The sequence below is a fragment of the Brassica rapa genome, chromosome A01, assembly GCF_000309985.2.
Source record: "Brassica rapa cultivar Chiifu-401-42 chromosome A01, CAAS_Brap_v3.01, whole genome shotgun sequence".
Classification (NCBI taxonomy): Eukaryota; Viridiplantae; Streptophyta; class Magnoliopsida; order Brassicales; family Brassicaceae; genus Brassica; species Brassica rapa.
Genome location: NC_024795.2, coordinates 11502518 through 11516855, shown reverse-complemented (window position 1 = coordinate 11516855; position 14338 = coordinate 11502518). Strand labels below are relative to the sequence as shown.

General features: G+C 33.9%; 3 long non-coding RNA genes across 5 annotated transcripts; all 3 read right to left on the bottom strand.

Moving 5' to 3' along the window:
• Nucleotides 1-2290: 2290 nt before the first annotated feature.
• Nucleotides 2291-7148, bottom strand: LOC103870587. The gene is made up of 2 exons (XR_004450286.1): nt 5523-7148; nt 2291-5266 (listed from the first exon to the last, which is right to left on the bottom strand). It is a non-coding gene; the product is annotated as an uncharacterized LOC103870587 (long non-coding RNA).
• Nucleotides 7149-7807: 659 nt separating this feature from the next.
• LOC103870580 lies at nt 7808-10305 on the bottom strand. 2 transcript variants are annotated; one of them, XR_004450285.1, is made up of 5 exons: nt 9342-10305; nt 9128-9266; nt 8849-8946; nt 8341-8672; nt 7808-8260 (listed from the first exon to the last, which is right to left on the bottom strand). It is a non-coding gene; the product is annotated as an uncharacterized LOC103870580 (long non-coding RNA). The 2 variants fall into 2 exon arrangements; XR_633426.3 differs by having other exon boundaries at nt 9128-10300.
• Nucleotides 10306-10954: 649 nt separating this feature from the next.
• On the bottom strand, nt 10955-12113 carry LOC103870572. 2 transcript variants are annotated; one of them, XR_004452357.1, is made up of 3 exons: nt 11620-12113; nt 11360-11542; nt 10955-11242 (listed from the first exon to the last, which is right to left on the bottom strand). It is a non-coding gene; the product is annotated as an uncharacterized LOC103870572 (long non-coding RNA). The 2 variants fall into 2 exon arrangements; XR_004452356.1 differs by having other exon boundaries at nt 11360-12103.
• Between the last annotated feature and the right edge of the window lie 2225 nt (nt 12114-14338).

Below are 14338 nucleotides of genomic sequence, written 5' to 3'. Positions count from 1 at the left end.
CTGGACACAAGTTTGTTTATTTACAGGAAAGCAGGACGGACAGCGTATCTCATCTTATATGTCGATGACATCATTGTCACAGTATCTACGACAACTCTACGAGACACGATCATACAAGTTCTACGCTCTGAGTTTCCCATGACAGACCTTGGGCGCATCAGTTCCTTCCTTGGTGTTTCAGCAAAGTTCAACGACACCGGCCTCTTCCTATCTCAAACTCGCTACGCAGAAGAAATCATCGAACGTGCTGGCATGAAGGAGTGCAAACCATGTACGACACCGGTTGATTTGAAATCGAAGCTAGCGGCTGAAGACGGCAAACCAGTTGAAAACCCCACAAACTATCGCAGCTTGGCTGGAGCGCTGCAGTATCTGACATTCACTAGGCCAGACATTTCCTATGCGGTTCAGCAAGTATGCCTCTTCATGCATGATCCCCGTGAGAGTCATCTCCTTGCTCTTAAAAGGATCATTCGCTACCTGCAAGGAACAAAAACAATGGGCCTACAGCTTCTCAAAAAGCAATCAATGACGTTAACGGCCTATACGGACGCGGATTGGGCTGGCTGTCCATCCACACGATGCTCTACTTCCGGCTTCTGTGTGTACATAGGCGACAACCTGGTTTCGTAGTCCGCAAAACGACAGCCAACAGTCTCACGTTCAAGCGCAGAAGCAGAATACAAGGGAGTGGCAAATGTGGTTGCTGAAGCTTGCTGGTTACGCAACCTTCTACTCGAAATGGGACAGACCATTACTCGCGCCACAGTGGTCTATTGTGACAATGTTAGCGCTGTTTACCTCTCTACCAACCCCGTTCAACATCAAAGAACAAAACACATCGAAATTGATATACACTTCGTACGCGAAAAGGTCCGGATGGGGGAGGTCCGAGTATTACACATTCCTGCGGCGCTGCAATATGCTGACATCTTTACAAAAGGATTACCGTCATCTCTCTTCACGAGCTTCCGAACCAGTCTTGGCGTGAAGGACCCCACGCTGCAACTGCGGGAGGGTATTAGATAAGATAGATAACTATCGTTAGATAGTTAGGATATTCCTTAGCATATACTCCTATATCCTTGGAGATACCTAAGATCTCTCAACTACATTGTATTATATATTGTGAAATCAATACACGTACATTTCAAGGGAAACATACTTACTTTCAAGATCTTCGTTTCCAATTTATTTACTTTTACGTGTATACCACTTAACTTAGTTTGTCAATTTTCTTCTGTAATAGTATCAATTTATAAGAGAAAAAAGTCAAGAAAGCATATAGCTGAACAAATCCTCGGCCAACAATAGTATCAGGTATGTGCTTTAAACCAATGAAACTATCCCTTACTTTTATGTCTTTATTATCTCTTTTTTTGTAATTCCCTAAATGTATAATAACTCAATAACAAACAAAATTTGAAAAATATATACCTATGATACAAAGGCTTACTACTTCCATCTCGCTCTCTGTTTCCCCTGTTTTCGATTTTACAGAGCAAACCAGATTGATTGCTTGTGTTGAGAGAAGAAGAAGAAGATTGGGAGAGAAAGGATTGAGTTAAAGAAGATCGAGAATATGAACAGACTTCAAGTCAGTTTCACCAACAGACGTAACGTGTTGATGAAGAAGGCTAACGATCTTTCGATTCTCTGCGACGCTGAGAGTCGCTCTTATCGCTTCTCCAACACCGGCCAGGTTTACCATTTCTAAAACACAACGATTCTTTTCGTTTTGAGATTTTGGAAAAAGATCATCTTTCTCGGTTTCTTGTGTCCAAAGAAAACAAAGCCGATTATAAATCTTAGGGTTTTGTGTGTTTAAGATTAGTAGTAGAGTCGATTATGAGCATAGCACAAAACACAACACACTAGAGATTCAAGGAAACCACGAACACAATTTTGAAGAATCTCTCACCAACGTTGGTTTACAATTGCAAGAGACTCCAATATATATCTATTTCATGAAAAATAAGAGACATTTTTTTAAAGAAAAAATAAGAGACATTATAATAGACACACAAGCACCGATCTAACTAAAATTAATAAATATTTTTCTAAGCAACATAAATACTACTAACAGTGATCACTGAAGGTTAGGATGAGCAGAAAACATAAACATTCAAGGAAACTACTATCACAACTCACCTATGTTGATCAACAATACTCTAAAATATATCCATTTCATAAACGAGAGACCTTATAATACACATGCAAGCACCAAATAACACCGTTTAAGATTAAGAGCATAACACAAAACAGAAACATTCATAATTTTTTTTTAAAAAAAAACTACTACAACAACATGCTAGAGCATGGCACAAATCAGAAACATTAAAAGTGCAAAGAAACTACTACCACAATCTGCAGGAGTCTCTCACCTACATTGATCTACAAGAGACTCCAAGATACATCCATTTCAAAAAAACAAAAGAAAAAACCTTATAATACATTCAAGCACCAAACTAAAGAAATAGAGATTACAAAACACTGTAAACGCACAATATACTGTTCCAATAGTAAAAAAGAATCTACTTGTTCATCAATGGATATGTTAGCAATCAGTTTCTAGAACCTCAAGGATGCTAGATCAATGAGAGAAATGTTGTCAAGACAGCTTAATCAAACGTTTTTAGTTATAAACGGTGCTAAGATCTTCATTACCTTTACATACAATTAACTTCGGTTGTAAATTATAATAATGTAATAATACCAATTTATAAGAAAGAAAGTAAGGAAAAGAATATACCTGAAAATCCTTGGAATTAGTGAGGAGGATATGAACAGTTTGTGAAGCACATACCCACAAAAACGAAAATATAGCTTTACTTCATGTTTATGTCACAATCTTGTGATTTTCAAAATCGTATTATTAACTAAACAACAAACAAGTTTGAAAAGCACATACCTGTCAGAGAATCTGCTACACTTGAAATTTGCTCCGATCCTACTGAAGCACATATATACAAAACCTGAGGAAATCACGATTAATTAGTCTTTACTTCACACAAAATGATTCATACTTACCTTGTGAGTTTTTAACGTTGTAAGTGGTAAAGTAAGGAATATGTTAATGTTCAGAGTCTTTTTCATAACTTTCTTTATGAGATTGATCGTCTTTTTATATCCCATAGTAAGGACTTTTTCAAGCCGCTTCTCACAGCAACTTTGAAAACGAATTTTCTAACACGATAGTAGTGCAGTGAAGAATCAATTATCGGCCCATAGTCTCTGACTTAAACCTGGCTTGTTGGTCGTTTTTATCGTCCAACAAGTCAAGAACTGACTCAATTTTTTGTTTCGTAGTTTATGTCTAAGAATTGGTTTGCCATTGTTCGTTTTTACCATCCAATACGCACAGTATTTGGTTCAAGTGCCTATCCTCAAAACCTGGTGTTGTTGGTCGTCTTTACCATCCAACAAAAACCAAGAATCGACTTGGTTCATAGTCTTTGTCTTAAAGACTTGTCTAAACCGTTGATCGTTTTCCTTGTCCAACAAGCCAGGCGTAATCTTTGTCTAAATTCTTTGCCAAGGCTTGTTGTGAAGTAAGGAGCATATTTTGATAGTCTTTGTCTTAAACTCTTTCCACTCGTTGGTCTTTTCCTTGTAACGATTTTCAAGCCTTGTGGTAATGTAAATAAGTAGTCTCTGGCTCTGATGTCTAAAGACTTGTTTAACCGCTGGTCGTCTTTACAGCAGAAAAACTCAGAAAACCAAACTACAAAATCTTTGTCTAAGACCTTTCAAAGCCGTGGGTAGTTTGTTCCCTTCCAACACGCAACTTTTATTAAGCCGTGGGTAGCAATATTGTCCAAGAACTCTTCACAAGGTGTGGGTATTTCAGTCTTTGTCTGAAGACGTTTTGTAAACCGTTGATCGCTTTAGCCATTCAACAGGTTCACATGAATTTATCTAGGCCGTGGGTAATCACAATCATTTGCCTCAAAGACCACTTTTTCTTCTTGTCTAAAGACATTTTGTTTATTGTTGATCGTTTTATCCATCCAACATATATCTGTAACCTTTGTCTAAAGACATTTTGTTCATTGTTGATCGTACTATCCATCCAACACAGTCATAATCTTTGTTTACAGACTTTATTGTAAACCGTTGGTCGTTTAGTCCATCCAACAAATTTATGAGCTATGTAAATCTTTTTTTATTTGTTGTTGGTCGCTTTCGTAATAAGCCGTGGGTACTATCCATTCCCAAATAAGAGACCAATTCCGTCATTGTCTTACGAATTTTTCTAAGCCGTGGGTATCACACAATCATTGTCTCATCAAAGACCTCTTTTTAAGCCCTTGATTTTAAGCCCTTTTTATCGCTTTTTCCATTCCAACAATCTCATGGCCTTTGTCTAAAGACATGTTGTTGTTCGTTTTATCCATCCAACATGAACATATCTGTAACCTTTTGCTTAAAGACTTGGTCACAAAATTTACAGTCTTTGCCTTATTTTTTTTTAAGCCGCTGGTCATTTTCGTAATAAGCCGTGGGTACTTAAAGTTTCATCCCCAAACATCGCATGCACTACCAACCGACGGGACAATAGCCCTGTTCTTTTCAAAGTCGCTGCGATTAGCGTCAGCGATTAAATGTGTTAATGATTTCCTTCTTCATCCATCGCCGGAGGATAGATAATAAACGCAGCGACTAAATTAACTGAACAATTTCGGTGGTGTTGCTGACGCTAAATAAAACGGCGACACAGTTCATATTTCTTTTCTCATCCAGCGGCAACAAAGTTCTTCCCTTTTATCTTTATTTCCTTTTAAATTTTGTTGTATTCCCCTTTAAATGTTAATCGCTCGCCGCTCCCGCTGCGACTTCGCGACGAACAGGGCCAATGTCCCCAAATAAGAATCTAGCAGAACACCATTAGATTAGTGTCAGCCTATATGATCTTTTGGGGGGTTTTTTTGATTAAACTAAAACCAAATGTAAGAATCGGTAGAGCACAAGAGTCTCTACCTAATATCAGGCGATAGTAGAGCTTCAGTGACTCTGTTCGGAGTTGTGCATGTAATGGAACCCTGTCAAGAAAAGAACAGAGACAGATTAAGTAGGAGACTTTATTAAATAGCTAACTCAAAAATAAAAACATTTAATATACGGTTCACGTGTGTGTATATAAGCAATCAACACTGGTATATATATACGAATCTACTTTGTTCGCTTTACATCAAGTAGCCCAAATCTAAAGCAAAGATTTGTTGTAGACAAAGACGTGCCTTCATGTGGAGTCGGGAAAGAAACCCTAAAAACAAAATTAAACAGAGATAACATGATCTAGAGATTGAGACAAGGATTTTCGAATCACAAAGAAGACGAGGAAACTTAATCGATCGCATCACAAAAAAAAAAACGAATTTAGGATCTAGAGATGTGACGAGGAAATTAGAAACCTTTGAATAAAATCGCAAATAAGAGGAAGAAAACTCAATCGATTGCATCAATTTCATGATTAAGAACGGAAAAGAAACAAATTAACGATCGGCAAAAAGAAAACTCACTGTTGTAAGAGTCGTCGTCGTCGAAGAAATTTGGGGAGAAAACCTTAAGAGTCCCTTTGGTATGTATTGTTGGATCTTTAAACCGTAACGGATATATGTTCAATCGGACGGTCCTTCTTTTTCCACACAATTTGTCTTCGTCCTCTTAAGTATTTTCAATCGGACGGTCCTCCCTCCTCCTGCTGTTAAAAATGTAAAAAGCCCCTTATTTACTAGGGAATACATATTGTTGATGCGTTTTGTAGTTGGATTTTGTCATTTTTTAACTTTTTTTCGTGTTATCTCTAATGGTGATGAATAGAACAGTGAAATTCACACAGTTTTATTAGGTTGATATAAGAATGACTGGCGAATTCATGTGTGTTGATATGTTCATATCTTATCTTCGTAATAATTTGATCGACTATTAGCGTTGTTAGAGTTTTCATGTTCAAAAGTTGAGATTTATGGAGTTGGTTAGTGTTGACTTAGGTGGTCGTTAGTATATAAATCAAATAGTGTAAGAAAAAATATATGAAATTTGGATTAAAAAATTAAACAATTTATACAAAAAATAAATTAAATTTAAAAATTAAAATCTCTAGAAATTTATAAATTATATAGTTACAAATTTATTTATTTTTAGAGTTTTTGCTGGACTTTGTTAAAAATGATTTGTGGTGGACAAAAAAAACTTGAAATAGGTCGACCAAAGAATATAATTTGGTATATTTTTATGGTACAATATATTGATTAAGTAAAAATTGTGTTTTAAAATGTTTGGTTTCAAAAACACTGGGCCGAATCTGAAATTTTGTCTAATTCTGAGTAAATTGTTAGGTTGTCAACTCATGTTTTTTTGTTGTCGGAAAAGTCAACATATCTATACTATTAAAGCAGAATACTTCTTATGAATCTGCTCCTAAATTTTCCTATTAATTACAAAACATTCCATTCTCTTTTTCAATTGTTTTTTTCAATTGTTTTAAATGTTTTTCGAAAATGAAAAGCCCAACCAATTTGCTTTTTTTATTTTTTAAGCTCATTAAGTCGTTTAAATCTCGTTTCGTACTCAAAGATTTACAGAATTAAATCAACTAAAAAGAAGATACCCCAACTTGAGTAACACGCAGAAAAATATTTTAACTCTTTGACATGGTAACTGAACTTTCCAAAAGCTAATTTTAAAATAATATAGAGAGATTCGATTTTAAAGAGAAGATCCCCCAACTTTCTCTCCAAGTTTATCCTAAAACCTAACACATCGCTTTGAATCCGATCAATATTATAAATAGGCAACACTGATTTCCTATTCAAACCCACACTTTCGAACAAACCAACATGATCTACGCAGGATAATATAGGACAAAAAATTTTATTTTAATAATAATTAAAAAAATAAAGAAGACAATATTATAAAAATTGACTATAAACAAATAAAAATATCTATTAAAATATAGATTCGACAAATATTTATTAATTTGAATAAAATTTTAAAAAGAAACGATCCCGCGCTTTGAAAGCGCGGGTCAAAATCTAGTATTAACTTAAAATATATGGCACCTAGGGGCAGAGTTCTGCGCAAGCGCAGGATTGTGAATGTTGTTGTTGCCTTATTGATGTCTGAGAAGGGAAAAATTACGTGTATTTGAAGTTGCTCTCCTGAGTTTTGTATATTAAGAGGTCTGAGACAGGGATTAAAGAGTGATTTATATCGTTTTTGAATTGTAGTTGATAGCGATCGTATTTTGGAGGTTGTATTTATAGTACGTATTTACATGGCATTAATTGCATATCGTCAAGGTTTGATATTATCGTTGGTCGTTGTTCGTAGGTTATATCATACATGGAGCCTTATTAATAATTAATAATATACATTTAAAACTAAAGGGTTCACTTAGATTTATACAGTAATAAGTTTTCTAAAATGCATGTATACAGAGTGGACGTTTTGCAATGCATACGTGAGTTCCATGTTTTTAGGTAAACATGAACTGATGCATTTAGTTTTGAACATTTTAAGCACCACCGAGACAATAAGAGATGCCAAAGTAAGTTCTTGCTTTATATAATTTGGAGGCTTAGCAAATGGAGAGGCCTAAGAGATAATATAGGAGATTGTATATGGACTAAGCTATTTCAGGTAAAGACAGTCGTGACATCTTCAAATCTCTGTCACGGTCGATCTACCCAGAGGCCAACCATTTTTCTACATTGTTCGGTCAAGGGACGACGTTTCTTTTCCGCTGGATTTTCCAGACCTAACAAAGTTATGACTCACAGATAATCAGATTTTCGTAGGTAAATGTTCAGACCAAATCATTTGGGGAAAACACTTTCAGAGAATAGATGTTCATATATGTTTTCTATTGGCCAAATGGCATATGATATTCATGCCGCTCAAACAGGGAAGACGATATCATGTCTCATTTTTTGAAAACTGGAAAAAATGGATTTTATGTTCGTTCAGGCACCACTCATCCTTGGTTTAGCTGGCTACTATGGCTCCTTGTTGCACTCTGAAGAGAAAATACTGGTTCAACGGTGTGGCCTGGTTTCTCTGTTTCGAATGTTGTTGAGCATGATCGGTTTTTAGACCCTTCTGAATATCTTTCCCAGTCACATTCACTGCTGATGTCTCTTGGTCATCGCTCTTTGGAATTTGGTTCACAAGGCTTTTGTACATTGTTAAAGCTTGAGCAATCATGCTAGCAGGATTTGAAGCCATAATTGGAATTTGGAAGCAACATTGTCGCACCCTACAATCCCACCAAAAGAAAAACACTAAACATTAGTTAAAGCCCAACCAATGCCAAGAATGTGAGATCTATTGGTTTACCTCCTTGGCAATGTTACTGAACGCTTGAATGTATTGCTCTGCAACTCTCAAACTAGCAGCCTGAAAAATTGTACAGTGATAAGGTATAAGATCACATTTGGACGGCTAAAAATACAAGCTTTCAACCCATGAATATATATGACATAAAACCATCTCAATTTGACATAAAACCTTTGTCTATAGTGAATAAAAAAATAGTACGAAGAATTAAATAACCAAGCTAGGTTTGTTAAAACTCATCTCTACTCCCCCAGTTTCTTTGAGAGACTGGGATAACATGGCAAGACCTCTAGTAGTTACTTGTGCTCTAGCCAGTATTGGTTCAGCCTCACCTGAATAATATTATCAAAGGATAATATAAGAGTAAGTATGAGCAGTAGAGAAAATAGGTCCTCTGGTACCAAGTAGTCATCAGTATATAGTGAAAAAATCAGAAAACAGAACTAAAAATTATTCTAATGAACATAACTAACAATGGACACAACATGTTACTCTGAAGTATACTAACCATGTGCTCAATTCACTTGGTCCATCTTTGCAGCTTCAGGTCCAAGATTGCAGAACTTTTCTTACCAACAGCATTGTTGATATGAGCCTGCCTTTCTCCTGTTATATATAGTAAAGCAAAGGATGAATAATTGTTAAGCAAGCTTCTTGTTTTTTAAATGCAAAATGGAAAACTTAAAAAAAAAAACAGAAGACAAAAGAGTAAACGAAAACATTTTTCTAAAAATAGATTAGATTCAGATGGAATATATCATGCGTGATAGAGCGAAGATACAAATACCTATTCATCTAGGCAAAGGAGGGTGATTCCTATAAATTCATTATTTTTCTTGATGTTATGTGAATACCAAAAGCGGATGAGGCGAACAACAAAGAAGTGAGGCCAAGTCAGAGAGCGTTGGAGGCTGAGTGGCGGACAGCTGTATGGGCAACTGAAGATTCATTGTATATGTTAAGAGAGAAACATTGAATGAAGAATAAGCAAGAGACGGAACTGAAAAAATAGGGGAGATCAAAAGTTGACAAAACAAAGTTTTTATTGCAACAATGGCAAAGACTTGGATCGTCTAAGATGGAGGCGACTTCAGACCCAATTGAGTGAAACCTTAAACGCTGAGTTTGGATGTCTTTTGAAACGACAACATCATTAATAAGCTGGCTTGCCAATGGGCTGGATGGATTATTGGATTCGTTTATATATATTAGATAACCCAAACTCAAAGACAAATAATATATCGAAATCACAACACAAAATTAATTTATGTAAAGAATATTTATTGTTTCAGTGGAACCCACAAAAAATTAAAAGAGACACGTGGATAGGCTGAGGAGAGAACAAAAACTTTCTCCTTATAATCTTCCTATATATTAAAAGAGAAGTCACTTTAGTGAGGTCGGGTGACATGTCGTTCATAAGTCATAGGTGAAGTTTCAAAAAAATTATTATAATTTGATTGGTCGATTATTTTTAATTTTTATTTATTTTAATTAGATCTAAAAAAATTAGAGCGATTTGCATAAAAAATATACAATAATAATGAAATTTGCAAGAATGGAAAAAACATGTGGAGCCCAATAACAGTAGATGCAAAAAGACACTGGTAACCCTATCACTTGTATCATTCTCTCTCTCTCCTTCTTTCTTTTTTAATTGTAACAAAATTATATTAATTTTTCCCTGATAAAGGGACGTCGGAGAAAATATACGGTATCGGAAAAACGTTAGAACCCTGAACGAACGGATTCAGCAAGAACGAACAAGCATAAACACAACAAAATCTAGACCAAGATCTAAAGAGAGGAGATTGTAGCAAGGGAAAGAAGACATATGAGCTATTGGCCCAGTCCCGACGAACACAAAGGGGTATTGGATCCGATGGCCTCGCAAATTCACGGCATCCGGTGTGTTCGAAACCGTACATCGATCCATCCACGATTAGTCTTCACCAAAAGAGCCATCCCCGTAGTTGCTCTACGGCCTCGACCACTGAATCTACAAGAGACCCGACTCTCAAACTTTTTCCACCAAGTTCAGCCGCTGCCTCGCCGTCACACGCATGCTACAGCACCGCACACAAACCCTAAAATATACCGGCCAGTAAGAGCTTCAACATCTAAGAGGGATATGTCCCGGAGAACCAACATCCCGAAAACAAGCTCGTCGACACCAGGATCTTCACAGCAACGGCGCAACAAGAAGAGTGTAGTGCCGATAACTAACTAGCAAAACTCCGCAAAGATAAATAATAATTAGCCAGCTAACATGGGTTATTAAAGTTTATGTATTTGTTAGTTTAGCTGGCCAATATTCGTTAATATTAGTTATTTTAGCCGGTTAACATTCGTTAACATTAATTAGTTTAGTCGGCTAACAAATATATATTTTACGTATTTGCATCAAATCTTTACGGGCAGTATATTTGTTAGTTTAGCCGGCTAACAGATATATAAACACGTACTCATCTTCTTTGCTTTTAGTTTGGGTAGGGTTGGCGTAAGTACAAATTATATGGTTGATATATAAGTTAGTATGGTTATAATGTGACTCATTTATATCTTCCATAAATTAGCATGGCTACATGGTCGGTTAAACATAATATTAACTCTATAACCAACCACAACACATGATAAAATTTGTGTACGGCTAAACACAAAATTAACTCTTTACCAAACCTCAACACATATGATTAAAAAGATTTTTAGCCGGATATAACACTGAAAGCATAGTTAATTAATTGCAAATTTATGCTTTACAACCGATAGCACCTGAGACGAATATCTTTAGATAAAAACGGCTAAACTAAAACTTGTTATTGATATAAATTTTGGCCTGGTCCTCTTCAAAGTATCTGTAAGATCTTTGCTGGAAACTAAAATGCCACCAACAGTAATAGACCTGAAAACAGAACGTAAATGAACTGAATTATTAATATTGCTTGGCCGTATAATGTTTATCTTAAACCGGTCACTATAACACGTATCCGGCCACATAGATAAGTAAATAAACACATACCTTGGCTGAAACTGGTCTGGCCCTCTCTGCAATATTTATAGAGATCTTTGCTGGAAACTGGAACTTCGCAAGCCTTTGAACCCTCCCATTATAGACCCTTCCGATCTAAAGCAACAAAAGACATAAACTTTGTCCTATATCTGGTGAAAATCAGAGTACATGCAAATGGTGGAGAAGAAAGTTCTGTAAAAGAGAGGAGGAGAGAATTAGGAGAGAGGAGAGAGATAAAATAACAGAAGATTTTACGGGAGAAAACTTACAATTGTACAGAGCCTGGATAATCCGGTGAGAATTCGATTAGTTTGTAAGAAAGGTTCCGGCGGAGTAAACAATGAGAATGGGAAAGATGAGAGATGTAATGGCTATTTTAGAAATAAGGAGTGTATCGATTATAGTGAAAAAGGAAGTAATTCTCTCCGATAATTTTTTTTCACGCATAAGATAAAGATATAGGTGTTTTGTATGTACGTTAGGCTTTTAGAATGTTTTGTACAGTGAATAGGGGTAATGCGGACAATAAAAAAAAACACATCAGCGAGAAATGCTAAATTCCATCCTTGCAAATTACTCAGTTAGTGGTGTACATGGAATGCAATTTCTCAAAAAATTAAGGTAAGTCTAAAAATATTTAAAATCACTTATCATATAATCTAAAGAATATTACAAATAATAATTTATGGTAACTAATTCTCAAAATTATAGAAAGATTAATAATGTATTATTTATTACTTTTAATATTTATAAACTATAAAATATAATGAACGAATTTTTATATAAGATAATTACAATAGTTTTAGACTCTACTTGATGAATTGTATTCGAATATAATTATATAATAACAATTTTAAATATTACAAAATCCAAACATGTTTATTAATATGATTTTTAAATTATTTATCGTTGTTTATAGAATAAATTTATCAGACTTTTAAAATTATTTATAAAAATATAAATCCTACTATATATTGATTGAGAAGTCACATAAGTGATTTTTTATTACATGTTGATCATAAATGAACTCTTCAAATTGTTATAATTTGATTGACCAATGATTTTAATTTTATTTATTATAATAATTATATCTAAAAGGAAAGGATAATTCAATTACCACTTTCCAAATAATCTACATAATATTAGAAATAATTATTAATGGTAACTAATTGTTGAAACTACGAAAGAATAATAATACGATCAATTTTTTTATATATTTATAAATTACATTAAATAATAAACAAAAATGTTTATTTGAATTGATATAATGATTTTATATTCGTATAGAAATAATTATATTTGCATATAAAGTATCATAATAACTATTATTGTCTAATAATTCAATGTATGCTTTATAAATCATTTATAAAATTATAAATACATTTATAAAATTATTTATATTGGCTTATCAGATGTTTTAAATTATTATAAGAGGTTCTAAGTCATTTATAGAAGCTTATACATTAATTTATAAAATGTATTTTGAAAATTTATCCTCCTATTACAATATTTTGATTTTTTTCATTTTTAATGGTAAAATTACTCAACTATGTTTACTTAGTGTAGAAACTCCTAAACTAAAGATTTACTGGTAGTAATGGTAATTATGACATGTTTGCGTTTAATTCATTAAATAGAGTTAGTTTAGGGGATTTTTCGTTAAATACTTAGTTTGAGAGTTTTACTCAAAACAAACTTAGTTGAGGGGTTTTAGCATTAAAATTTATTATTCTTTCCTTATTATCTATTATTTAAATCCTTATAGTGGGATTTGTTTTATCAAAAATTAGTTGCAATCAACTGACAAGATATCTTATTTCCTAATATCATGCATTTAATATTTAAATATATATATATATAGCAAGATTTGAGTTATCAAAATGATGTAAATATTATAACAAGAATATCTTTAAAATTTTATTAGAAGATATTCTATCTCATAGCTTCTTTTGAAAACTAGGTCATTTAGAAACTTAAATTAATTGTTGTATAAATATCACGCCACCCCCCCCCCCCCCCCCCCGTTTCACGCATCTATCTTTTAAGTTTTCATATGTTTTTGATCGTTTTAATTTAAATTCTATTTTTGTGATCTTACGCAGGTATATGATAAGATAATCAATAAGTAACTCATAGACGGGAACACCATTACTGGTAATTTTATGGGGGATTCTTCTTCTCCGTTTATTTTAGTTCTCTTCCTCTCCATGTTGTATCTCTATCTATATTTTTGCATCAATAGTGACTCAACTAACAAAAAGAGACGACTCTGTTTATACAGCCTGATCATCCCTTTCGAAAAAGGTAATTCATTTTTTTATAAAGTTAAATCACTTATCAAGAATATAATATAATATGTGTATGCTAATCAAGTGCAATTTATTTATTGTGCGTGATCCTCTTCGGTACGTCTGAGAGCCAAAGGTAATCTCAAAGCTTTTTAAAAGCTTTGAAACTCATTGACGTTGTCCTATCAATTATATAATTTGTTATATTATGGGGATTGTTTACATCTTTTAAATATTTTTATTAGAATTACCTCTTTTCTGACTCAAAGCTTAGAAAAGGAAACCGTAAATCATCTTTGCTGTTACAATGAAACCAATGATAATAAATTTCAGGTAATTCAAATCTCTCTCTTATATTTCATGGCTGATTTTTTATTGGGTTTATGCGTGAAATATTTTTTTTTTCTCAATTATATTTTTCGGATGTTTTATGATTAGTGTTAAATGTGATCGTTTGAAGCATAATGTATTCTCATAACACACCTCCATGATAACACTTCAATGTAAATGATGTCAATTATATTAGTGATTTTGCATCTGAGTATTGCGACTGATGTTCCAAGAGAGAAAGTGTATCATCTCAAACCGAGATTGTTGGGAAAGGTAATTGGTTTATAGATGTAATTGGATAATTGACATCTAAAGGATACATTTTATTAGATAGTACCAAGCAGTCCTTTTAAACCTTTTGAACTCTAAC